Genomic DNA, 27357 nt, shown 5'->3' with positions numbered 1-27357 from the left:
CTGAGCATTTGTTGAGCATGTGGACTTGGACATGACAGACGGGGAGAAGGCACCTTGTTGATCTATTTCTTGTCAAACTCCCTTGACAGGAAATAAATTGTCCACCTTCCCCTTCACAAAGGCACAGAAGCAGAGAAGACCGTTTTCCATTCAATGAAAGTTTGAATATGATTATTACATTTTATTAATAAATGCTATCACATATTCATTAAATACTGATATAAAGAATCATCAAAATTCTGCATTCTATTTTTATCTCGCATTGAAAATGCTGTTTCCTTTCTTCTTACCCCACCTCTGAGATGGGCAAAAGCTGGCTGTTTTTCTTCTTGCCTGCCATCAAATTTGAGTTTTAAGAACTAGAGATCTAGATGTACCTAGACAGGCAGAGAGAGTGCATGTCCCCCTTACAACCTTCCCATTATCATTAGATTTGGTGATGGGTGAGATCTCATGCTGGCTTATGAGAGCTGACTGTGGGCTTCTCTTCTCAGTTCCATAGTCAGTGACATCAGCTTGGCAGCTTGCAATCAGCCATGGTGGGAGTATTTACACCACGGACACTGGCAAAAGCTACAAATAAGGGCTTTTCCTTCCTGGAGAGCCGGTTAAATATTTACCAGTGGATTTCACTGTACAGAAGAGGAAACAGAAGCAGAAACATAAAGTAATTTGTCCAAGGGCACTCAACCAGTTGGTCACAGAGCTAGCCCTAGCCGGGTCACCTGATGCCTGTGTGTTATTACTCTTTTCACTGGGAAGCTGCAGTTCCAATTAAAGATTTAGGGGATGCTTCTAAATACATAAGAATGTAGACAACAGCACAGATTATTACACAAAAGAAACAGATGCCATGGTCTTCAAGTTAATAGCTTGCCAGGGCTAAATGAGGAGCCCAAACTTCTCTCCCCAGATGGCTCCTTTGTACCCCTCCAAACTCCGACCCTCCTCAGGCGAGGGGTAACTGAGAGTCAAGTAGCAGGAGAAGAAATTTCCATTTCTTCCAGCTTTGCACTGGAAGGAGTGACGAAAGGCATTTCTCGGCCAAGTGCCTTGATGCTTTGGACTCCACGTTGCTCTGCAATTAGTGTCTATTTGTCTCCTTAACTTAAACTGGTTTTTAGCAATTTAGAGCCAGGGAGCCCATGTTATTTCAGTGAAGTGATAAAAAAATGGATATGTAATTGAAATCCCATTCTACTCCTCTGGGAACCTGGTATGTTGCTTCACTCGGCTGAATGATAAAGACTCAGGGCCCTGATCACAGGCAGATAAGTAGGCTGGTTGATTAGATGAATCCCATAGGCAATCCCTAATCTACTAGTCTGTTTGTTAACTATCTGTCTTTTTAGGATATTTGGTTTGCATAATATGATAATATAATAATGCACAAGCTCTTTAAAGGTGGAAATGAACCCAAATTGAGGACAAAACAGCCACAGCTGGCATCCACCCTCCCTGCTGCAACAGATCAATTATCAATTAGCCACAGGTTTGTATTGAGTACTTATTGTTTGCACAGCACTAGGTTGGGGAAGACAAGGTGTCAACCGTCCAGTTCCTGGCCTGTAGGAGCTGACGAAGGCAAAAAGGCATACCCCCAGGAAATTAATAAATGCTGCGAGAAAGTGAATGCTCTGGTACGAAATGTGTGAATCAGACCAAAGGAGCTGCTGTAACAGGGAATTTGGATCTTGGCTGAATCAAGCCACGCCGCTCTGCAGAACCTCACAAGCTTCTGAATACTCACTTCTAGAAAGCACTGAAGTGTCTGGCCCAATGTCAACCTTGGTGGTTTAAATGGTATCTTTGCGCCAGTGCATAGCACTGTCTGTCCCACAGGCACATCCTGAACCCAGCCAGTTCCTCCCTCCCCTCTAACTTTCCTGCCTTCGTGTTTCTGTCCCTCTTCAATAAACATACTGAGGATGGCCACGATGCCCAAGCTCCTGTGGTCCGGCAGACTCTGTGCCAGGTGCTCTCCATGCAGCATTCCAAGGTCACTGCCCCCACAAACCTATGAGCACATTCAATAAAGAAGCTAAGTGAGGTAAGGCAGGGAAAGACAAATACCACACGGTATCAGTTTTGCGTGCAACCCAAAGAAAGAGCCAAACTCCTAGAAACAGCACAGAAAAGTGGTTGCCAGAGGCTGGAGGGTGGGGTAAGTAAGGGGAAGGCTGGTAAGAGAATGCAAACGTTCAGCTTTAAGATGAACAGGGTCTGAGGATCTCATGTATGATGTGGTGACAATAGTTGATAACACGGTGTTGTGTGATTGAAATATGCTAAGAGAGCAGAACTTCACTGTTCTCACCAAAAAGAGAGAGAGAGAGAGAGACAAAGAGGAGAAGTGATGGATGTGTTAATTAACTAGATGGGGAGGGGGGATCTTGTCACAGTGTACATGTATATCAAATCATCCCAATGCACACTTTAAATATCTTATAGGGTTGTCAGTTATACCCCCATAAAGCTGGGGAGAGATGGAGAGCCTTGTGTGGAGCCACCCAGCCAACACTCGACTCCAAAGTACATGCTTTCCCCATTGGTCGTACTCAGGTAATGCAGGAATTCCCCAATCTAGTCATAGTCATATACCAGAATATGCAGGTGCCCGGCCCCTCCCCGTAGATTCTGACCCTGGAGATCAGAAGCCAGGCATCTAAATTTTTAACCAACTTCCCAGGCTGAGAGTAGGCTCTGTTAGGTGTTCATATGCTGCCCCTTTCCCATTCCCTCCCCAACTCCAAAGGCACCTCAAGGTCAGAGATCCGGCCTGAGTTATCTCTGTGTGCCTGGCACACTTAAGGCACCCAATGCCCTTTTTGTGAAAATGCTGAGTAACATTGGGTGGGTTTACTTTCTCTGCTCGGATTCCACAGGTGGGAGGCTGTCACACTGCCACCGGATCCTGAGACTCAGCTCACGTGGAGCCTCGGGGGGCCAGTTGGCAACATGTGCAACATGCCGGCATCCGCATTGCACTCTCAACCGCCTAGGTGGGGCTCCTCTGTTGGGTATTGCTGGCTCAGGGAAAGCTAGCTGAATGTCACCTAACCATAAAAAGCATAGTTGGGAAGGAGGTGGCAACAGCCTCCACAGGACTTTCCAAAACAGCACAACGCTGACCACCGGCCAATTGTGGCTCTGAGGCTAGACGTCCCCCAACCCCCGGCCCCCAGTCTGTGCGGAATTACCATGTGAGTATCCTGGAGGCACAAAATGCTTGACAGAGAAGAACCCAAGAGCTTTGTCGCATACCCCCTAAGGCATATTCCTGAGAGCATCAACATCTATAGGACGTTAATAAGGGGGTCTACAAAATTTGGGCCAAACCAGGTTAGACAAAAACCGTTCTCCCCATTACAGGCCTTTTAAGAGATGTATTGTGCTAATCTGCACTCCAGTGATCTTTAAATATTATGCAGCATCCCTCAAATTTTTTCTCGAAATCTTCTTTTTCAGGAACTTTTTTCTTTCTTGAAATGCTTCACCAACGTTCCAAGGAATACACTTTGAAAAATCATAATCTGGTTTAATTGTCTTTGCTGCAACCTCCAGGGCCCATTTTGCAGGTTAAGAAAGTGAGAGTCCCAAAAGGGAAAAGGAGTTGCCAAGACCTCACAGCTGGTTAGTGTCGGATGCAGGCCCAGGCCTCAGGGACGCTGGGTCACTTCTGTTCCCCGGAGTCCCCTGAGGTCCCCTGAGGTCGCCACATGCCTGCATGACGGTCCCTGTGGCCAAGACCCATGTCCAAAGCCTTAGACTTCAAGCTCATGGGGAGTATCCTTTCTGCCGTGTCCATGCCCAAAGGTGGGAGATGGGATGAGCCTCCATGGGACACTTCGTCCTTTACATTCTCCAGCTTGCCAAGCTCTGACACACTATGCTTTCCAGAGCCTCTCCGCAGCCCAGTGGGAGAAACACACAGGATTCAAGGGTTTCAGGGAACTGGAGACTGTAAGAGGTTACAGAATATATCTGAATCATTCCACTAATAAAATAACAGACCTGGAACTCGAACCCAGGGCTTCCAACCTAGTCTCCAACCACCCTTTGGCGATAGGCAAGTCCACCGCTGGTGCCCAGGCACTGGCTTGCAGCTCACTTCGTAGCACGTGAACACTTGCACAGGGCAGGGCTTGCTACCCTCACCCTCCAGGGACAGGGAAGCGGAGTGAGCGATACCTTCCCCCTGGTGTGGCGACGTGTCTAATTCCTTCTCAGGGCCTTCTTAAGCCCTTGGCCTCAATTATGTTCCACGACCAGCAAGTGACACAAATTAATTATCTGCTGGGAAAAGAAGGGCTTTCTTTTATCTGTTTGAAAATAGTCACCTTCTCATTTCAAGGATTGGCCTTATAAATTCCAGGGAGGGACAAAGAAAATGGTTGCCATAGGAGAGAGGGAGGGAAACAGAGAGAAGAAAGGGGAAGAGCAGGATAGGGGAGGGGGAGGGGGAGGAGGGAGAGGAGAGAGTAGGGGACAGAGTGGGTAAGAGTGAGCGCAAAGTCAAGGGCAGTATGACAGAAGAACTTTAGACACTGGGCGGGTGCACAGGAGAGGCACAAATCTGCCAAGGGAGGATGGATGTCAGGAAAGGCTCTAACATTTAAGTGAGTGTCAAATCATTCAGAAAATGTAAGCTCCACCAGGAAAGGAGGCACAGTTGTTTGGTTCACCATCATGTCCTCAGTGGCTAGCACGGAGACTGGTGCACAGTAGGTGCTCAGTAAACATCCATCTGTTGAATGGATGACTTAAATCAGGAGACGCTGGCCAAGCAAATGGAGCAGGAAAAGCCACTCAGGGAAGTGATGGCTGTGTGGGCAAACATAGTCGGAATGACCGCCAGTGCCCGTGTGCATGTTGTGGGACGGCCAGGCAGGTACAAAGTGGGACAGGCAGGTAGGAACTGAAGATCTAGCTGGGCGGTGCTGGGGGTCCTTGATTATAATGAAGTAACAGAAAATTCTTTTTACATATAAAATTCCATTTCATCCTCAAGGTCACTCTGTAAAGGGTACAAGGAGGCTCAGAAAGCTTACAAGATCACAGAGTAGGAACCAGTACCTGATTCTGAACCTAAACCCTGTGATCTTTCTGTGGCAGGTGCTCGCCCTTCAGGTATCTGCCCCAGGGGTGATTCACACACCTTCATGTTTTCCTCCAGCCACGCATTGTCCACTGGGCTGTGTTCAGAGCATGGACATGTGTTTTCATGGCAAATGAAGACAGCAAATATGCTAAAAAGAAAATCCATATGATTCATTCCAAAGGCAAGTAGGTGGTTATTTATATCATCGTCTGCTCTTCCCAATTCCCCAGGCCCCTGTAGCTACCCTCATTTGTTCAAGGTTGGGCAATCCAAGGGGAACTATAGACAAGGGGATGGGAGCTCTATGTCATTTCCCCTGTTGCCCCAGGATAAAGGGAAAGACAAATAGCCTCATAAGCCCATGGACAGGCATAGGCCCCAAGGACTGGGCACTCACCTGCACACACCCACCAAAAAGTGTGCTCAGGATAGGATGCAAATGGCGTGAAGACACAGTGTCCGGCTTCAAGAGGCCTACACTTACACGGGGTGGGAGGCCGTGTGGTAACAGGAGAATGGGTAACTGGGAAGCAACTGTACTTGATGCCTGCTTCCTGCTTGGGCACAGGAGGCAGTGATTCAGGGGGCTCTGAAAGCCAGACGGATGTGGGTTGCATCCCAGCTCTGCCCCTTGCTGGCCGGGTGAACTCAGCTGTCAAAATAATACCAAATGCACGTGGAAGGCTGTGCAGTTCCATGCAAAATCTCATCTGAACCACATAGCACTGGGAGATAGTGTGGGAGCAAGCCCTTGCTGCAAACCCCTTTTCAGGATCCAAAAACTGAGAATCACAGAGTGATGTGGCTAAAGCTGCCCTGGAAGCATTAGATCTGAGACTTCCACACTTTGGAAGGCCCCGGCCTCCCACTATGCTGCACTGGGCAGGAGAAGCTCAGTTCCCTGAGCTACATCCACCAGGAATCTTAGCAAAAACCAGACAGAAGCCAGGGTATGGATTTTAGATCCCTGAGGCCTTGTGCCAAGGGGCCCAGGAAAGGGGAAACCAGAGCCTCATTAACATAGAGGTGGGGACCCCAGGACTCCTGGGCTGCCTTCCCAGCTCCCTCGGATCCTTTGCCCACTGCCCTTCTCTCTCAGGTTGCTGCCTAATTATAGAGCTGTTGATGCAAATTATTCTAATAACTGGTGCTAATTTATACACATTTACATATAATTTGCAATTCATTTGCTGTCCACATTTCATCAAACCTCACTAATTCAGACCAAAGTGGGGGAACCTACTCTGAAATGAAGAGTCTAAAATATAAGATAATACACTAGTTTATCACTGGAGAGTATCCTCTAAAATCAAGCACGCACGGTAAAAAGATGTATTGTCAAAATTCTCCTTGAAAATCCTTAAAATCAAAATGTAGGCTCTCAGAAGCTCAAAAGCCAAAACTTAATAAATTAATGGATAAATAAAAGCCTCTCTCTCTCTTTTCCTCCCTCCATCCCTCTTTTTTCTATAATGGAATTCAGAAAGTTGAAGTTCAGTTATGGATTGATTCCACTTACCAACTCAGTTTGAACTAGTAAAATTTTCAATCCCTCAAAATGTGTAGAGTGGAATCACTTCATTGAGACGTGAGAAATCCCAAGGTAAACCGAGCTTAGACATATGTGGGCCAAGTAGCTCATGAACGTGATGTGGGGAGCACAAATGTGACCACAGGGTTCTATGGTGTACACTGGATAACAACATTGGAGAAAGAGGTACTGTGTTTAAAAATAATAAACACACACATGTAATAACATAAGTGATGCATATATTGTCTTAGGTGGAGTACCCTGAAAACAGCTCCTGGGTTGGGATTCTTGCTCTCGTCATTTGTTGGAGGGAGCGCTCTTGGGAGAAACCAGGAAGGGTAGGAAGCTAAGTGAAAGCACAGTCTCGGGTGGGCAGTAGCTCTACTGAGCCCACAGAGAAGCTCTAATCTAGAACACTAAATGCACCACAGACAGAGCCAGTCCTACCTTGAATACCTTTGTTGCCCATGTCTGCCAGTCGTTGGCTGAGATGAGTGAGTACCTAGGGGCAGGGGCTTGTCTTTGCCATCACGTGGTGATCAAAATGGTGATCATCAAATGATGATGTGGTGATCATCAAATGATGACGTGGTGATCATCAAATGGTGGCCATCACGTCATGGTGACTGGGTCAAGCATCAACAGCATCTACTGCAATCAACCCTTGCACAGCACTAATCCACTTACTTCTCCTATTTGGCTTACTCCCTCCAGACGCAGCATCTCCAGGATTCTGGTAGGTCACAGATTCCTGGAAAACATCCAGAAGGAGGGTTAATAGAATGAACCACAGCCCTGCTGCCTATTCCCAAGGTCATGACCACTCACTGCTCTTTGTCTTTCACCTCCAGCAGCCACTCTAGATAGATAGCTCTCACATTTCGCTAGCGCTTCTGCTGGTTTGTTTAAGTGACTTACCTGGTGGGTTGACTGGGCGAGAACTGTCCAACCCAACGACCTCTCGATGCCACTGATAAATGGGTTGTAGCAGAATTGTCAACTGCTGAATATGCTGCCTCCAGAATCTTCTGCTTCTTTCTCAGTGATCAGGGGTACAAAGAGATTTCCTTAGGCCATTAGTCCTTGAAAAAAAAGTCAATGAGATAACAGAATCCTAAGTCTCTAGGGTTTATCACCAGCCCTATGGAAAGCATGAGTCTTCCCATGGCGTCCAGAGTTATCTGTCACTTATTCTCATTGGGTCCAACTAACAGGATGGCATCAATGGAGTGGACCATGCTGACATTTTGTAGAAGGTCTAGATAGTCTACTTTGGACTCTATTATGAATTAAAAAAATCAACAATCCTCCAGAGATAAGATGGTGATTATAAACTATTGTCTGTTCCGCATAAATGCTACTGCATCTGATCCTTCTTGCTTATCGGTATTGAAAAAAAGAAAGCATTTGCCAGATTGAGAGCTACATGACCATTAAAAAGGCCATGTTCATCCACTCTGGCAAATATAGGATGAGTGACACAGCGGCTACAGTTGGAACCACTACTTGGTCAAACTTGCGAAATCCGATATTATCTGTTAGATCTACGTGAGTCTTGCAGGGGCCAGACTATGTGAGACTATGACAAGGATCCATCACCTCGGCACCCTTTAAACTGGTTAGGGTGGCACTAATCTTGGCCATCCTCCCTAAAATGTGATATTGTTTTTGATTTATTATCCTGGTGGAGGAGGGAACCTTCAAAGAGTTCTACTGGCCTTTCCTACTCAATAGTTCTTGCTCTATAGGTCAAAGAACCAAGTAAAGGTTACATCTTCTGCTGACTACATCCACTGCAATTATATTTTAGCAACCAGGGAAACGATCATGAGGTGGATATTTTGAGAAAGTCCTGGGCCAGAACTCCGTTTATCACCTGGCCCCCACTGACCTAATAGGGACATCATAATTATGCTTTATTGCCCAGATATCAGTGTCAATTCAGAACTAGTCTTCAACTGACCTCACAAGGCTCTGGGTATTCCTTTCTCCAATGCCTGGTTATGCAAGTAAATAATTACAAGTCCTTTGGGGAAGGACTGGGGAAATCATTAGTGTATACAGCATGCTGTCGTATACACTTACCGCTGTGTTGCATGACTCAGCCTCTTCTTTAGTCAATATGTTCTGGCTTTGAAAATAAGCTTAGGTCTGAAAACTACGCAAGGGAACATGACGTTTTTTGGAAAGACTAAACTTGGCCTTATGTTCATCCGTGCTTGATTATTCTTCATATATATGTGTGTATGTATATTTATCCAAGACCACGTATCCTTGCTGGCTGCCCATCTGTCTGCCTCTAGGAACACTATGATCTCCATACCATTTCTAGAAGTCCCTGCAGGCCAGGCTGTCCTGGCTGTCATGCCAACCTTGTTGCCCATTATGGTAATTATGCTCACCTTGCCTCTCTGACAATTATGCGACCACCTGGTCTCTGCTATTCTGGGACACCCCCATTTTTACTAAGGAGCCCAATTCAGTAACAGAGTTTCCACCAGTCCCACCACTAAACCCTCTGGAGACTTTGGAGCCCCCATCTCCTTAGCAATCAGACTGTTGTCCAGGCCCCCCGAGGAACATGGTTAGTTACATTTTCCAGATTCTATTACAGACCCGCTCTAGCATGCCCACTTCTCTGGGCCTTTGGTCTCTTCCTACCTGTTCGTCATGGCAATTCTGACAAATCTGTTTTGTTTAATGTGGGTTGTTGCTTTAGCCAAGCTTCCAAGAGCCATCTCAGCAGTGCATTAGAACAGATCTCAGGGCCCTTGCCAGGGCATATATCCTGTGTCATGGGAGAGGGCCCTGGATTGGAAAACTGTCTTCATCCAGCTTTGTATTCTGGTCTCCTCCCCACACAGGCCCTTTTCTGAATCCATTCCTCGTTCCTGCCACTACCCTGCAGCTCTGGGTGTGACCTTCTAGTCCTTCAGCAGGTCCACTACTTCCCCAGTCTGGCTGTGCTGAGATTTAACCCAGTCTGTGGATCTGGGAGCCAGAAAGGGGAGATGGGGCAACCTCTGCATCATCTTTGGGCAAGAAAGAGCTTCTGTCTTTTAACAAGGGAGAGTAAGCCATTTGGTCAGGCCCAAATGGTTCAGGGAATTCTAGAGAATCAGTTCTCAAGTACATCTATCCAGATTTTTGCATACCAAGCATAGGGCCCTGCTCTCAGCACGGGTGACTCATCTTGGCTGAGAATTCATTCTTCTCTGAAGTTCTGTCACAGGCTCGTGCTTGGTTTCTAGCTCTGTCTGCCTCTGGCTGCAGGAATAGAAGGATCTCCTTAAATGCGTGACTTTGCTTTAAATTGTTATTTAGTAGATGTGAGGTTGCCATTTTCTTTTCTTTTTACTTTAAAAATGTTATTTATTTACTTATTCATGAGAGACACAGAGAGAGAGTCAGAGACACAGGCAGAGGGAGAAGCAGGTTCCCTGTGGGGAACCCGATGTGGCACCCGATCCCCGGACCCTGGGACCACATCCTAAGCTGAAAGCAGACACTCAACCACTGAGCCACCCAGGCGTCCCAAGGCTGCCATCTTCTTTCTTCAGCAAATCAGTGGTGCTTAGTAAAGGCCACCCAATTCTACCGTCTTCACAGTTGTTGTTTTCCCTGTACCTTCTGTTGTGGATTGAACTGTCTCCCCCAAATTCGTATGTTGAAGGCCAACCTCTAATGTGATTGCACCTGGGCCTTGAAAGGGAGTAATTAAGAGTAAATGATAGTAAGTGTGGGACCCCAACCCAAAATGACTTGTATCTTTATAAGGAGAGACACCAGGGATATACCTGCACAGAGAAAAAGCCATGTGAAGACTCAGCAAAAAGATGGGTGTCTGCAAGATAAGGAGAGAGGCCTTGGGAGAAACCAAAACTATGGACACCTCGATCTTGGACTTCCAGCCTTTAGGAGTGTGAGAAAATGAATTTCTGTTGTTTCAGCCCCCCCCCCCCGACTATGGTAATTTGTTATGGCAGCCCAAACCCCCCAAGACGTTGTAGCAGCTAGTACAGCATCTTTGCAGCTCACCTAGGTAAAGATCTCAGTAGCCACACAGCCTGCTGGAGTCTAGCAATAATGCCCGTCTATGACCCACAATGTGGTCTCCATCACAACCCAATTCCAGAATCCCATCCTTAGTACCTGCTTTTGTTTTTTGTTTCCTTGCTTGTTTGCTTTTTTCAGGACCAGCCTTGATAACAAAAGTCTTAGTTCAGGTTTTCCAAAAAGCCGAACCTAAGATGAGGACTTTCAGTCAAGTTCTTTATTGGAGAAATACACTCAGAAGAGGAGGATTGAGGAAAGAGAAGGTGGAGGAAAAAAGCTAAGCAGGATGTGTTCTTGACTGAAAAAAGTCTCCAGTCTGATCTTCTGGGGAGCTCTGCAGTACAAATTCTACTCCAGAGTTTGTCCCACGTTGGGGCAAGAGGGCTGCCCATTTACCCCAGTGCCAGTCAGTCATTGTCTGAGGTCCGCCATGGGGGAAGTAGGTAGAGTTTTGTGGCAGTTACTAGAGCCTAAGTCTGGAAAGAATAGAATCAACATATCCCTCCTAGATGAAAAAGCACAAATGCCCTCACTGTATTACGTCCCTCCTAAAAAGCCTCTTGGACAACACATTGCAGCACACTGATGATGATGGCCAGAAAGGACACCACAGTAACACAGAGGAGGGTCACTGTCGCAGGGGGAGTTGCCCAGCCACCAGCGTGCAGGAAGCACAGCCTGGAGGAGTCACGGGCCCATCACCTGTGGGAAGGGAAGGGAAGCAAGACTGGCCCAAGGGAGGGGCTGGGTTGCGATGCAGTCTCTTTAAAGGCCACAACCAACTCCTCAGGAAATCAAAGCTCAAATGTCATCTCAGACTTGAACCAAATGGAAACAAAAGACCCAGGCCTTGACACCCTTGCGTGGGCCAATCATTGGAGACAGGCGCCCGGTGGAAAGGGCAGGACTCTGAACAAGATGGCTTTCTGCAGCGGGGGCCATTCCTAAAGAGGAAGAGTTAACAGGACTGTCTGCTGACAACCCTCTCAGCAGTCAGCAGAGTGAGCCCTTCAGAAGGTTCTGGGCTACAAGGCACCACGTCCACTCTAATCACCTAACCTAGTCCAGGGAGCGGGGAGGCTTCCATGATGAGATGGCATATGAGCTGGGTCTTGAAAGGGAGTGGGAGTTCGGATGGGGGCCAGGCACAGCCCTGCTCAGTTCTTCAATGCCAGATTAGGAAGTACTCAATTAGACTGTTTGACGCTGAAGACTTTTCGGGAAAGAAGCAATTAGGAACCATTAACTAGGATACCTGTTCTCTCTCTTTTGTTTTCCCTTTTAAAAACAAGCTGGAAAATATGCCTTAATTAACCCGCTTTTCATTTGGAAGACAGCAGCAGCGCTTCTAAGCATGTCAGCCTGCTTGAAGATGAAATGGAAGAGAGCTTGTCAAACATCTCCCTACAAGGGCAAGAAAGCGAAATCAGGAGGTGAAAGGTTGGGTAGGAGGATTGCTCAGACTCAAGAAACTATCTGTGAGGCACTAATTGGGCTGCCAAAATGTGCTGGGGCAAAGAGGAGAAATGTGGATAAACAATTTTGCAGCAAGGGGTCAGTGATGAGGCTGGGGGCTTGGGGAGGCACAGCCAGGATACCCCTTCTCCTAACCAACCCCCAAAGCGAGGGCCTGAGGATTAAGCGAGGTTTCAGAATGAGGCTGGGGCAGCTCATGGGGCCTATGCCCTTTGAACTCTGTTTCAGGCTCAGGTCTAGGCCCCATCTCTCTCCCCAGCCCACCCACACCCTCCCATCTGCAACATCACCTGTGGGAGAAATTGCTGGTGGGGAACAGGTGAGGATCACCGAGCCCGACCCTCTCAAGGAGGAGGTGAGGAGGAAAGTCAGGAAGAGCAGGATCCTGGTGGCTCTCCAGAGACCAAGGCCAATGTCATGGAAGAAGGAGAGTGACAGGGGTGAATGCTGGTAAGGGGCGGCAAAGAAGGTCACTCACAGCTCTGGGGCAGAAGAGAAAGCTAAGGGTAGGGACCAGGTGCATGAAGGTAAAGAGAGGAGCTTGTTTCCTGGCTCATTCTCTACTTGCTGTTCCCCTGCTTCCTTTCTCAGCAAAGCTTCCTTAGCCAATTAGGGGGGTCACTGCCCATCCCCAACCCCACTGCTCCCCACTGTCACCCTCTGAACTCTGCCCAAAGTGAGTCCTTAGAAGACAGGAGGCAAAGCCATAGATCTACTGAGCCTCATGGCTAATTCAACCATCTTGCTCCTCCCTGGTTCTTTTCATGAGGGAAGCCCCGACAAGCCAAGAGTGCATTTCCCTGATGTCCTGAACATTCTAGTACAGCGAAGTTCCATCCAAGGGTCTGGTGTTATTCATTCATTTATTCATTCATCCCTTTGTGCATTGATTAATTTCTTAAACATGATTCTAGCACCTAGTGTGCCGGGCACCATGGTAGTGGGAGGGTAGCACTCTAAGGTAGTGTGCGTACCATCAGTGGTATCATGCTGCCAAGCAAATGGAGAAATTAATTCTTCGGGAGGGGGATGCAGAAAGTTAGATAGGAGCTGGGGCTTTAAAGGCTAAGCAGGCATTGACCAGACATTAAAGGAGATGAGGAAATAGATTCCAGGCAGCAAGAACAGCATGTATGAGGATAGAGAGGCATGAAAATACGTGCCATGTATGTGATGAGAAAATGGTGAATAATCCTATAATGTCAGAGTACAGTCTGTACAGGCAACTAATGGAAGGTGATTGTGGGAGGCTGTATGTGTGAGCCTTTTGCCTTAACATAGTACCCAGACTGGGGGGCTTACAGTACAGAAACTAATTTCCCACAGTTCTAGAGGCCAGAGGTCTAAGATCAAGGTGTCCACAGAGTGAGGTTCTGAGGCCTCCCTTCCTGGCTACCAGGTGGCCACGTTCTCCAGTGTCTTCATGTGGCCTTTCCTCAGGGTGTGCATGAAGACAAAGAGAACAAGCCCTCTGGTGTCTCTAGTCTGATCATGGCACTAATCCCATCATGGGGACCCCATCCTCACGACCTCCCTAAAGGCCCCCATCTCCAAATCCCATCACCTTGCAGGGAAGGCCGTCGACACAGGGATTTCAGACCTTGAGTCCATAACAGAGGTAGAAAGGCAATGAGGATTTTTAGAAAGATTTCCTGAGCATGGAACAGTTTGACATGAATGTTTAGACACACTGCCCTGTCAGCAGAGGGAGAAATGAAATGGGGGAGTGACAGTGGAAGGCAGAGATACAAGGTGAGAGGCTGTTAAAATAGTCAAAGCAAGAGGTGAGGAGGGTTTGGCCATGAATTCCACCAGCGGATGGATCTCTGTCAAATGAGTACAGAGTGGGTTCTGAGAGATTCTGTGGCTGTCCCCAGGCTGGGGAGTGGGTAAGGTTGGCCACAGTCAGAAAAGAGGAGTATTCAACTCAGGACATTCCCTTCTCTTGCATCCATGACTTGGCTGTTCTCCCTCCGGGAGGTGAGGCAATGGATCATTTGGGAGCGCGAATGGCAAGGCGCATTACGGTCTAGCTTGTGGCCATATTAGACGACCTCTGATCTGTGACCACCCCTCTCAACTTCTTGCAGGCTGTCAGAGGCTGAGCTTGCTCCTTGGGAATGGGAATGAGAAGAGACATCCTCACAGAAATCATAGGATTAGTCAGCACTGACAGGTCCCTGGCCGACTGGCAGCTGCCACCCACCCACCTGCTCCCCCACCCTAATACCTGGATCACACACACGGTTACTCCCCTAGGTGACCGCACATCTGGTTGACGCAGGACAGTCCCTGCGTTAAATGTGCTGTTCAGGCATAATTTTATTTATTTATTTATTTATTTATTTATTTATTTATTTATTTAATGAGTTTTATTTTTTTACTTTTTATTTTTTTAAATTTTTATTTATTTATGATAGTCACACACACACACACACAGAGAGAGAGAGAGAGAGAGAGAGAGAGGCAGAGACATAGGCAGAGGGAGAAGCAGGCTCCATGCACCGGGAGCCCGACGTGGGATTCGATCCCGGGTCTCCAGGATCGCGCCCTGGACCAAAGGCAGGCGCCAAACCGCTAAGCCACCCAGGGATCCCCTCAGGCATAATTTTAATACAGTCCCTTTCACTCTCAAAAGGACCCCAGTTTGGATGATAAAATGTAAGTTTACTTTACACATCAGCTGCAAACTTCCTTCCCGCTGAGCCCAGAGGCAATCTCAGAATCCTCCTGGACCCAGCCCATCTACTAAGCAACAATGACCCAACAGCCAGGCATTGAAATCTACTGGCCACCCTTCAAGGAAAGAAAGAACACAGGTCCAATATCAGCCGGGCAATCTCAGGCATGCAATTCCACTTCTCGGAACCTCTATTACTTTACCTGACACTTGCAATAATGGTGTCACCTACCCTCAGGGCAGCAAAAGAGGCAGAATGTGGAGAAGCGCTACAAAATGGTGGTGGTGGTATGATTATTCAGGGGCAGACACAGCTGGCTTTGCAGTCTCAAGGGTCTGGGCATCTTCCTTCCTTCCTTCTGCTCCAGTAGGAGACCATGATCCTCCTTGGGAAGGAGGCTGCTGATGCCAGCAACTCCTCTTAGAGAATAAACCTCCCCTCCCCTAATCCTCTCCTCCTTTGGAGACAAACAACAAACCCCTCCAGCACCCCCGCCCCTCAGATCAACTCCATCAAGAAGCAAGGCTTCTCTTTGTAGTACAGCAAACACGCGTCTCTTATTGACACTCCCCTGGGACCCTCTGCGGCAACACTTATAGCTTTGAAGCTGTGAGTGTGTTTAATGCGAGAGGGGCCCACCTCAGTTCAAGGACAGTATTTTAAGTCTCCGAGAAGACAGGAACAAAGTTTCGATGCTGAAAGAAACAGATTCTTAACAGACTTGAATGATAAAACATCACAGTCCCATCTGATTGCCGTAGCCAGCTCTGACGAGAGGAAGGGGAGAAATGATCGAAAAGTGTGACTTCTATCCCAGCCTTGAGCCAGATGCCTGACCTAAACCGGTACCACCTCCTTGACTTGTGACAGGCACCAAGCTAAGCATCCAGGCTGTGGACCTCTAAGGACAGTGGGCAGGGAAGCCCGCCTAACGTAAGGTATGAGGCTGAAGATGTGTATGGGGAAATGACCTTTGAAATGTTGCTGCCTGGAGAAAGTGTCCCCTAGCCAAAGCATGAAATCCCAAAGTGAGCAGGGCTCATCATCCAAGGTAGAGCCATTGGTATGAGTGTAGGCAGCCTTTCTCCTTTTCAGATGAGCCACGTTATTTCAAAAACAAAGCGTAAATTTAGGAGCAGGTGCAAAGGGAGCCCCGGCTTCAGAAAGGAAGGCAAGAGTTAGTCTTCTGGGAGCTCCTGGAGGAAAGACATATGAGGCAGATGCATCCTGACATTCTGGTCTCCTTATGGATTCTAGAACGACCTGGCCCACGACCCAGGTGGAGAACAGGCTGAGCTTCACGAAACTCACCACCATCTTGCTGCAGGCAGAGGGATCTGGGGGATGCCTGGGCCAGGAGAAAGACCGCACTGGAAGCCAAGGTGAGCTCAGGGGTACCTGAGATTTGGGAAGTGCTTATGATTTGAAGGAATAAGTCCAGCAGGCTGGGCTCATGAGCAAGAGTTAGATGGGGAGATCATTTCATGGTGTCCTCAGGAAGCTGGGGTCTCATTGTGATCCTGGACTTTGCAAAGTCAGGAATATAATCCCCCTACCTCTCCCGGGGGTGGTCTGGTGCTAGGGCGATGGTTGACACTGAGCAAGGAACATCTTATTTATCTTTGTATCTTCTGGAGGCAAACAGTGCAGGGCATACGCCAGATCAATGATTTCACCCTGGCTGCTCATTAGAACCTGGGATACTTTATACAAGTATCTGTGCCTGGAAGCTGCTCCCGGAACCTGTCAATTAATTAGTCTGGGGAGGGGCCTGGGAGCTTCGTTTTGTGTTCTAAGTCCCCAGGGAAGCTAAAGCGGAGCCAAGGCTTTAAACCATTGCACTGGATCATCTGTGAGCATGAGCTGAATGGATGAAAGAATGAATGAATGAATGAATGAATGAATGAATGAATGAATGGCAGGGGAGACCACCAACACTCATTCGCAAAAGCAGCATCTCCTGGAGGACCAGTGGCACTGCCATGACATGGGCTGCTGGACATCTCCCGCAGGAGGCCACATTATCCCTTAGAAAGCTCTTTGGTGAACCCAACGTCAGCAAAGGGACGTTGGCTGTGGCTTAAAGAATCTTCACAACAAACCGTTAGAGCTTGGTGTGTTAGGCCCTCTTTCTGCTCATTCTGTCCAGAGTGCTGTTATGCGCACCTCCCCAATTCAATCTCATGACAAACCGGGGCCATAGGCAGGATAGGCATCTTTCCCTACGCTGCATGAATGGATCAAACGGCATGCAGCCCCCGCGCCCAGATGACACAGGTTGTCTTCTGTCCTTCAGCTCCCTCACGCAGAACCAAGGGCTCTGCCCTGGAGTGGTTATCCTGGAAGCTGACCTCCCCTTCCCAGCATCTACCCTCCCTGTTCTTCACCATACAGGCACACACGTGGGCTGGGCCAATACAACCAGGCAGACATCAAACTTAAGAGGGTCCCATTTCCTCCATCGTGGCCTTGTAGCACTGATAAGGAAATGCAGGAGCCTGAGAGTTGAATCACAAATTTAATAAACATTTCCGCCATTGCCTGGAGCCTGATTTCTGTCAAGGCCTGATGACTTCTTGAACTAACTTGTGGAGTATTTGCAAACTTCTTTGAGAGCCTCATGGGAGATGATGATGCTCAATGCAGGTCAAGCATGTACGCAAACATATGCCCATTTGGATGGATACCCTAGCTCATTTCTCCCTTTCTCTCTCTTTCTCCCTCCCTCCCTCCCACCCCCCCCATGTGCACATGTGCATACACCCTCCTCACAATGCCATAATGTCTATGTAAATTGGATCTTTAATATCCTTCAGATAAATGGTTTCAGAAAGAACACGGATACAATAGTCTGTCTCTGAGTTAACATGATAGGCTCTGCCTCCCAAATTGGCTCAGAGAAATTAGCAGGAAGGAAGGAAGGATCAGACGAAATAATAAACCTGCTTACCTGTTCATTAATTCAATCTCCCCACACACACACACCCTCTCTTCGCCCTGTGGTTTCACTACCCATAAAATAACTAGATAACTTCGAAGTCCTAGATGAAAGGGGAACTAGGTCTGGAAGCTCTAAGATTAAAGGAGAATTTGTAGGATTAGTCTTTGATTTTCTCCTTCTCCTTTTCTCCCTCTCTCTTATTTCGTTCTTTTTATCTCAGAGGTGACTGAGGAGGCTTCCCCTTCTGTTCTCCTGTCTGCTGAGCTCATCAGTCCAAAGCCTCCTCTGGCAGAGCTTACAGGAAATGTGGGGCCTGGGACAGAAGGTGCCATTTCTCAGGGAAATTGCCCACCAGAGGCTCGCTGGAGGGCATCTGTTGTTTGGGTGATGTATGGGTGCAAGGACCTGCTCTCTCCTCATAGTTTGGGTGAGACCCTTCTTGCAGATTCTCAGCTACCCCTCTTTGTACCTCCTCTTCTGGGTACTTCTAGTGCTTAAAGAGTTTGGGAGGAGGTAAGGAAGACCCCTGACCCTTCTGGCTTGCAGAATCTTAGGAAATTTCAATAATATCATGTCTGCCCTGCCACAAAAGCAAGACTGCAGACATCTCCAACACTGCTCAACAGGGTGGGTTTCAAACCCGTTTTATAAAAGTCACAAAGACCCCTCCAAGGTCAGACCCCTACCCCTGGATGTAATTAGCAAAAGTGAGACAGCCTGCTACTGTACTTTAGCTCCAATTCAGAGAGTTGTTCTCAGACTCTTCCAATCCTCTTGGGAACTCCTGGCATCTTGGGCAGTGAGCACCTGCCTCTGAGTGCTGAGTAACCAGGTCTTTCACTCTTGCTCCAAGGCTATCTCTTGCTTCCTCCCCAAAGTCCTGCAAGAAGAAATAAAACAAGGTACATAGATATTGCATTCAACCGGGGGAAGGTGACAGCAATACATCTTAAGACAAAAGGGAGTGCAGATCATCAGCAGGCTCTGTTCAATAGGAAGCCCAGAGTGAAAAAGGCAAGAGCCATGAACCAAAGTGTCAGCTCACTTGATGCTCCCGTAGAGTGTCATTAGAATGGCTCCCCCAGTTTGATTGAAACCCTTTCATACAAGATCATCTACAACTCATCCTGGGGTCAGGTTTCTTCAGAATGGGAGCTTCTCCATTGAAGTGGGAGGGTTCAGCAGAGGCACAGGGATGTGACATGAACAGAGGCAACATTTCAGGGAAATTGGCTGTGCTGTGCTTTAAGAAGGCACTGGAATGCAAATGTTTATGAATCTTTAAGCCCCTGATACAGAGGTATCCCCATGGATGATTTGCCACAAAACCTTACCTGGTATTATTCACTTCCAAATTCATGGATCTCCCATTTAGAAGGAAAGTTACTTTTGTCTAGAGCAATAGCACACAAGATTTTTGACCTTAGGTCTTCCTTATAATCTTAAAAGTTATTAAAGCCCTCAAAGAGCTTTTGTTTATGTAGGTTATATGTATTGGCATGCATTATACTAGAAATTAAGACTGAGAAAAAATGTTTAATTTATTACTTCATTTAAATAACACCAGTAAAACCATAACATATTGATATAAATAATTTGGGTTTTTGTTAAATTTTTTCCAAAGCAAATTTAATAAGGCCGGTGGCATTGTTTTATACTTTCACATGCCTTGTTAATGTCTGGCATACTAGAAATCAGCTGGATTCTTTTATTTGTTTCTGAGTACACCCTGTTGTGATATGTTGTTTTGCTGGAGTATATGGAGAAAATATGGCCCTTATACAGATATGTAATTGGAAAAGCAAAGAGTATTTTGATAGCTTTTTCTGATTATTGTGAATATTCTTAGAAATTGCATCAAAACTCAATAAACGTCAGTTTCTTAAAGGTTAGTTGCAGCTTTGCATCAGAAACTTTCCATTTTCTGTTAAACCCATTGGTCTATCTTGCACTTGGAAGGGAACTTCTACATCATGCATTGATCACTTGGAAATATTGGTTCATTGAGTTATGTAGACCTTGCAAATGTCACTACATTCCATCATACAATTTTGGAAAATCGCATTCACTAATACCACCTTTGATCTCATCTGAAAAGTCTTTAGGTTATTTGGAAGTTCACAGTGAAAGTGCCACTGTGGTTCAGACTGCATTGGTTGCAGCCCCACCGGGTGGTACAGATCTTTGCTGGATGGCCCCAGGTCCAAAGCTGGGCCACAGTCAGTGGGCTGAGATTGGCAAACAGGGAAACCCCCACTTGGGTGCTGACAGAGTCTGCAGGGAAGCCACCTTTGAGGGGTCTTGAACACACTGGTAAGCTATCTGGGGAGTCTATGGAACTCACCAGAAAGCTGCCCTCTGAAAGCTTCCCATAAGGAAGTATCACATCAGTCAAGGCGATTCATTCTCTGGGGTACAAAAAGCAGGCACCTATGGACAGGTGCCAGGCCACTGGGGATGAGTCCTCATTATAGTTTTATAAATAAGCTGCAGGAGATTAACTTTACAATTTAGTCTCCAGGAATTATATAGTGGTGCTGTGGCTAAATTTGAGAAGTTCACATAGCCAGCAATGGATACAGAGACTCTCGGGACCTTGCATCTCCTGATTTGGGGAAAGAGCAAGATCTTCCTGTGTTCAGAGAACAGCTGTATCTGTGGAAAGAGAGTTCTTTCTTTCTTTCTTTCTTTTCTTTCTTTCTTTCTTTCTTTCTTTCTTTCTTTCTTTCTTCTTTCTTTCTTTCTTTCTTTCTTTCTTTTTTTTTTTTTTCATGAGAGACACAGAGAGAGGCAGAGACACAGGCAGAGGGAGAAGCAAGAAGCAGGCTCTATGCAGGAAGCCCAACATGGGACTCAATCCTGGGTCTTGAGAGTTGTTTCAATGTTGCTGGAAGTTCAGCTGTGTGCAGAAGCTGAGCAGGCAAAGTGGTAGACTGTACCAGCTTTCCAGTGATTGCCACCCAGCCCAAGTCCATTCCTGCCATGATGGCGGCACACTTCTTCCTAGACAGCTGGCATGAGGTGAATTTTTGTCAGTAGACAGCACTGGGAAGATGCTGGGTGAGGGAAAAACATTTTTTCCTGGTTCCAGTGATCTCAGTTTGTCCTTCTGGCACATGGTAGCCAGCAGCTTCAGTGACACTGAGTGGTGTCATGTCACACCCAGGTCTGGTGCCTCCCCATTAGCAGCTTCCCCTGCTTCCCCAAAGAGTGGCTATCCATGGAGTTCTGACCACCAGTGCAGCACCTTCCTGCAGGCAGCCCCCAAGAACCACGGAGAGGGGTTTCTGGGTGGGTTCTATAGGCGCCATAGCTGCCTTTCCAAGATGTTCAGTGTCCCCTATAGACGGCTTCCAGGCAAATTTTTTTGTCACTCCCCAAGCAGCTTCCTGCCTGTCAGCCTTGGTACATCTAGACCCCAAGTGCAAGTTACCTGTTTGCTGGTCCCAGCTCATCATTCGCTGCCTGCTAGTTTTGGTGCACTGACTGTGGGCAGGCTCCTGCCCTGGGCAACTTCATCATCCAGTTGCAAATACATCCTGGAACTACATCATCTCCGATGAGGTCAGAATCCCAGCTGTGAGGAGGGATCGTCTTCTTAAGTGTCTTCCTTCCTTGGGTATCATACTTGAGTCTTAGGATATTCTTCAGGGTTGTCTTTTATTCTTATAAATAGATTGTAATTCTTTATATTTAACCTTCCCTTGCGAGGTAGTTTCTGTCTCCTGTCTAGACCATGTCTGATAGAGTACAAATGCAAATTTCCCCAAATTCTAATATTCTTGGAAGCTTGAAGCTCAGCAGCAGCAGCAAATACTGTCAGGTGTTTTCCTTGAAGCAACAGACCCACTCTGTTCATTTGCAAGAATCCAGGTATTTGTTTTTTCACATACCTAAGTCTGGATAGTTATAATTTTTCTGTCAGTCATTCTTTCAAGTAAAATGATGTTTTGGGGGAAAAAGTGACTAATTCAACTTGCAGCTCAAATAATCACACATGTGCTTTTCTTCAAGATAAACATTATTATTTCACATAAATTATTTTGGCATACTTTCCATTTTATTACACAAATATAAAATAGACATGTGCTCAAGGGTCAAGATTTAATACAATTAATATTTTTTACTGCTTTGTCAGGACATTCTTAAGTAAAATGGCTTTTTTTTTCCTGCAAGTGTGTTCCAGGAAAATATACAATGTCTAGAAGTAGAAGCTTGATGCCTCTGCCTTGGTCTGGGCTAAGGAGCCAGATCTTTTACCCACCACTGATTTTGAGCCATCAGGGCAGGTGTCAACATAGTGAAAAAGGCAAATAACATCATGAGCATGGTTTTGGTCCTATAAAGGATCCAGGGAACCTCAGGCATCCATGAACCACACTTTGAGAACTGCTGATCTTGAGGTTAAGCATATATGGTTTGGCATTAAACAGACCTGAGTCTGAATCTTGACTCTGCCAATTTTTAGCTAAATGACCTTGGACAGTGTACTTAGTCTCTCTATTCATTGGTTTCTTCAGATATAAAATGGAATTAATAAGACCACGTCCCTCACAGAGACCTATAAGGATTAAATGAAATGTTGTCTATACAGTACTCGGCGGTGTTCTGAACACATAGTACACTCTCAGTAAAGAGGGAATGGTGACAGGAAGACAAAGACAAGAAAGAGTGAAAGGAAAAACAAGGTAGAGTCCTGGTTACCTGACAGTAGAGACATAGGAGACCATGATGGCCCAAGTGAGCTCACAGCCCTGCGGTGGTTAAAACTGGAGCCCTGGGTTCTTCCATCTTGTCCTCAAGAATTCTTGGAGGAGCAGCTAAGTGGTGAAGGAAAAAAAGCAAGATTCAAGGCCTGATGCTCAGAAGCTCACCCACATCTGGCTCCTCTTTAGAAGGTAGCCTCAGAAGGGCTGTCTATAGTTTAAGAGAATATCCCTCCACCTCTCAAAAGACAGAGAGTGTGTATGGGAAAGGTGGCATGGCTGAGAGTGAGCCTAGTTGACTCAGGACTCCTAATGAAAGGGCTTTGTGTTTTCACTAAGGTGCAAAGCCAGTATCAGGGCAACAGTCTTATTCTCCTGAAGCTTCTCCTCTCCTGCTCTGTGGTTCCCCTCTTGCAATGCCCAGAGACACAGCAATCTCCCCTCAGAGATAATGGAGAGGAAAACGAGTGACACAAGGCAAAGGCATATGATTCAGACATCACAGTCATATCTTAATTCTTCAGGACTTGCTGTTACATTCAGCCATGCTCAGCTCCTAATTTTATTTGATTTTTTAATTTTTTAAAAAGATTTTATTTATTTATTCATGAGAGGCAGAGACACAGGCAGAGGGAGAAGCAGGCTCTATACAGGGAGCCTGATGTGGGACTCGATCCTGGGACTCCAGGACTAAGCCCTGGGCCAAAGGCAGATGCTTAACTGCTAAGTCATCCAGGGATCCCCTCAGCTCCTGATTTTAATACTGTTTTACAACAGCTCCGCAGGCCAAGCCACAGCTCCCCGCCATCCTCTAGTTCTTCCTCCATTTTCTGAAGAAAAGGGAACTTCCATCACAATAAATGTTATTGTTGTTGATTAATACTTGATAATAAACAGAATGGGTAACATTGAGAACTTGCTTCTTTCTAGGCTAGCGGTTGCACAGATATTACTTCAATTCATCCTCAAATCTGTCATAGGGAGGGCAGTACAATTTAAGTCCATTTTAAAGATAAAGAAACTGAGTCTCAGAAAGGTTCAGTTATATTTGCACAACAGATGAATGTCAAATGACGTGTCTCTCTGACCCCAGAGCCTGTACCAGGACCACCTGAAAGTGAATTTTCACAGGAAGTGAGTGAATTTGCTCCTCCTCGAACCTGGTATTTGGGGTCACAATCTTCCTTCCTAGTTTATCTTGTTTCTATGCCATCCCCAAAGTGAGTGGTTTCTTCAGTACCCATGGTTCCTTGTGAAGGATGGCTTTCTATATTCCCTCCAAATCAAGTCTCATGCCCAAAGCCCTTGGAACTACTCTTGTCTCCCCATTGACTTTCCTGCCTTCAGTTGGTTCTCCTGTGACCATCCTCCCTGCTGTGGCCACCACGGCCTGTCTAAACCCACAGGTCCCTTCCTAGCTTAAATGCTCCGGGGGCCACCCCAGTTCCCACTGGATAAAGACTAAATCCTCTAGCTAGGTGTCCACAGCACTGCAACTCGGCCTCGAGCGGATCTCCCCAAGCTCACCACTGATTCTCTCTGCCTTGTGTCCTAGGTTTCCAAGTCCTGGGTGGATCCTATCACCTCTACGACTTCTCTTCGTGTCCTGGAGACACCATTCTTGGCACGTAATAGCTGTTCAGGACATGCAACTGAAGGAGTGCGCGAAGAAGGCTACATGAATGACTTTTCAACAGCACTTCCCCTATGCCCCTCTGGACCCTGTTTATTGAATGTTTCCTGAATGCTGACCTTTAAAATTTTGGATTTGCTCTATCACTGTTCTGAGCACCCTATTTCCAGATTTTAATAGCTGAGCCTCCCCTTCCACCTTTCCTGGGGCTTAGGTATTCTCAGGCCTTCTTATCCGGATCAACTCCTCCTGGGCTGATCGTTTCCCTGTCCCGGGAAAGCTTCCAGTTCTCCTGTGTGCAGACTGTAGAAGGTCAGATTTGTAGAACAATCCTGGCTTTCAAATGCTCTGCCATTGGCTTCTCCATGGAGCTCCTGCGTCACTGCCAGTGGTCCCCAAACATCCCTCCCCCCAGAGAAACTCCTTTCTGAGCTATCATCATTGTGAAGGCAGTTTTAGCACAGAGCACATTCACAGCTTAATTCCACTCCAATCCTTGTGGCTCCAGCCAGGCTGGGAGGGCTCCCAGGCCCACTTGGAAATTTCACCTTAGGTTGTTGCATGGAGGGAGGGAGAAAGGTGTTATCGCTGCAGAGAACAGAGTAAAAGCAGCAGAGATATGGAGAGCGAGCAAGTTACTTAACATCACAGCCACTTTGCAGAGTTTTGGGCATGCACCTTATCTAGAGGCAACACAGAAACGGCATTTCTGACCCTAAAATCTTCCCGGAGCCCTTCATAAACATCTGGAATACCTGCCTATCCATCAGTTGGCACCTACCCTGAGCACAGACCAGTACTCATCTGAGGGTTGAGGATGGATGAGGGAAAACCGTGAAGACATAAAAGGGGGTACTTCCTGCCCAAGGGCTACACTATCCAAGGTGAAGACATCACAGCAGACCCGAGGCACGGAGTCATGCGATGAGCATCATTCCGGGAAGAGGGAGACCACTGAGACCCACGGTGCGTGGGCTGAGCTGGGGGGTTCCTGAGAGGGAGTCAGAGAAAGGGAGTAGCTGGGGAGGCCTGCATGGGCTGGGGACGCCTGTCTGGTCCGAGCTGTGAGGATGCTCCAGAGGCAAAAGGTCAGATTCCTATAATGATCACAGCTTTCAAATCCTCTTCAGATAGGTGGTCTCATCCAGCCTCGCCCCCGATGAGATGCAGCCCTGGACCCCTCTCAGTCCAGCCACCTAGGATCCACTAGCAGCCGTTGTGAATCCCCACCTGGGATTAAATTTCCTTACAATCTTTGAACCCATAGCAACAAGAATAGAAAAGAGAGAATTTGGAAGTTCTCTCAAGAGGGGGATAAAGGCAAGTGAGAAGGTGCATCTGGGAGGTAGCTGAGCAGATAAAACAGATCCCTGCTCCTTTTATGCCTCCACTACTCAGTACATTTGCCAAACAAAACATTTGAGCTGTTTATTTTACGCAGTTGTTTGTTGTCTCACTTAACGATAAATCCTCTGGGGGGTGCGGAGAGTCTTATTCTTCCTTCTGGCCACGGCATTTAGCACAATTTCAGTCTCAGCAGACGAACCCCAATAAACAGGTATTGAATGAATGAATGAATGAGTGAAGGAAGAAGTGAATGAATAATTGATGGCTCTCAAAAAAATGGTGATGCCGCAACAGAAAGAGAAGATGAAGGAGGCCGGTGTAACAAGGAAGCTGTTTAAGACAAACAAATAAAAAAAGAGAGAAAGAGAAGAAAGAACAGGTCTTGTCTCCACATAGGGGAGAACTTCACAGAGGCCAAGGGCTACTGGAGATGAGCGTCGCCTCACAGTGCAGAATAAGACGGTCACCATTTGTCCCCTGTTGGTGTCATGCAAACCTCCCCACAGCGGCCATGACCCAGGAACCGTTCCCATCCTCAGCCGGCAGGTGAGAAAACCGAGTCTCTAACAAGTTAGGTAACTCACCCCAGCTGCAGAGCCAGGAAGTGGTAGAGATGGGCCTTAAAACCCAGGCTCACTGATTCTGGAACCTCAACGCACTGGAACAGCAAACCTCTTTTTCTTCCCTGGGGATGTGTATCAGAGGAGCTCTGCGCCCTCCGCCCACCACTCCTCACTCAGGTGTCTGGTGCTTTCCCACCAAAATCGGCCTCTTCCCTTAGACTTGCTCTTGGACACCAGCCCATCTCCAGGTGGAGAGGTCATCCCAGGGCTTTCTCTGGGCTCAGATGCTGAGCCACTGAAAGGAGATCTTTCCAAGTGGACAGGGATGAACTTTGCCCCAAGAAAGTTTTGGTCTTTGCCCAGCTCCCGGGAGGTGAGCTTAAAATGTGCCTGATAAGAGTGTCTTTCTTTCCCCGGAGGCCTTGGGCCACTTACCATCACCTTGACCTCTGGAGGAGCTGGAGACCGAGTGTGCCCGGCAGACACTCCATGCCTAGGTGACTGACCCCAACAAAAACCAGACAGCGAGGCTCAGGCAAGCTTCCCCAGCTGGCGATAAATACCCTGCTCATGTTGCTGCTCATCCTTGCTGACAGAAGTAAGCATCGTCTAGATGATTCCATGGGAGAGGACAACTGGAAGCTCCCTGCTGGGATCTCTGACACTGCCTCTGCACCTTACCCCGTCACTGACTATAATCTGCATCCTCTTGCTGTAATAAACTACAACTGTGAGTAGAACAGTTTTTGCTGAGTTCTGCGAGTCCTGGAGAACTAGGACTTGAACCTGTGAGTGGCTATGGGGACTCCTGCACGGCAGTCCTCTTGACTATTGCTCCTACCCTCTCCCGCTCACTACCTATTGCTGCAGAGCTAGGTCTGGCTCTCTGCATGCTCCCCCTGTACCTGCCCCTCTCAGCCTCTTTGTTTCTACATTTGCATTGTCCAGGGATGGTGCATACAGCAGGCAGGAGCCAACCCCAGCCATGCTCATGGCCTGTTCTTGCTCATAGAGAACCCAGCCCGGACTAGAGCACTCCACTCTGTCCTCCCCAGGGAAGGGAGGTCAGACATGCTTCATCAAAGCTGAACAACCGCTTGGTGGAGGCTCCATAGAGACAGCCAAAGGGAGGGGGCAAGGAATGAACCAAATCTTTACCTTTCTCTCCAAGTCTAGAGTGCCAATGGTTAGATGTATCCCTTGGTGTGCAGACTTTCAGTTTGAAGCAATGACAGGATTTTCAAATGGTGGTGTCCTCTTCTACGCCCACAGAGAGGCTGGAGAGACAGATGTGGGTGGAAGAGAATAGTCTCAGGACTGGG

General features: G+C 47.2%; 2 long non-coding RNA genes across 2 annotated transcripts in view; one reads left to right on the top strand and one right to left on the bottom strand.

The window, feature by feature from the left end:
- Window positions 1-27357, top strand: part of LOC140594695 (uncharacterized) — a 97171-nt gene that overhangs the window by 67297 nt on the left and 2517 nt on the right. The window contains exons 2-3 of the long non-coding RNA XR_011995812.1: window positions 16103-16227; window positions 24048-26765. This is a non-coding gene — a long non-coding RNA (uncharacterized lncRNA). The remainder of the gene's footprint in view (window positions 1-16102; window positions 16228-24047; window positions 26766-27357) is intronic.
- LOC140594696 (uncharacterized) lies at window positions 158-27357 on the bottom strand. Its single transcript, XR_011995813.1, has 6 exons — window positions 27194-27357; window positions 22491-22606; window positions 7551-7714; window positions 7320-7383; window positions 5159-5249; window positions 158-3961 (listed from the first exon to the last, which is right to left on the bottom strand). It is a non-coding gene; the product is annotated as an uncharacterized lncRNA (long non-coding RNA).

This window comes from Vulpes vulpes, chromosome 12, assembly GCF_048418805.1.
Source record: "Vulpes vulpes isolate BD-2025 chromosome 12, VulVul3, whole genome shotgun sequence".
In the NCBI taxonomy this organism is placed as follows: Eukaryota; Metazoa; Chordata; class Mammalia; order Carnivora; family Canidae; genus Vulpes; species Vulpes vulpes.
This window is presented reverse-complemented; position numbering and strand designations above follow the sequence as displayed.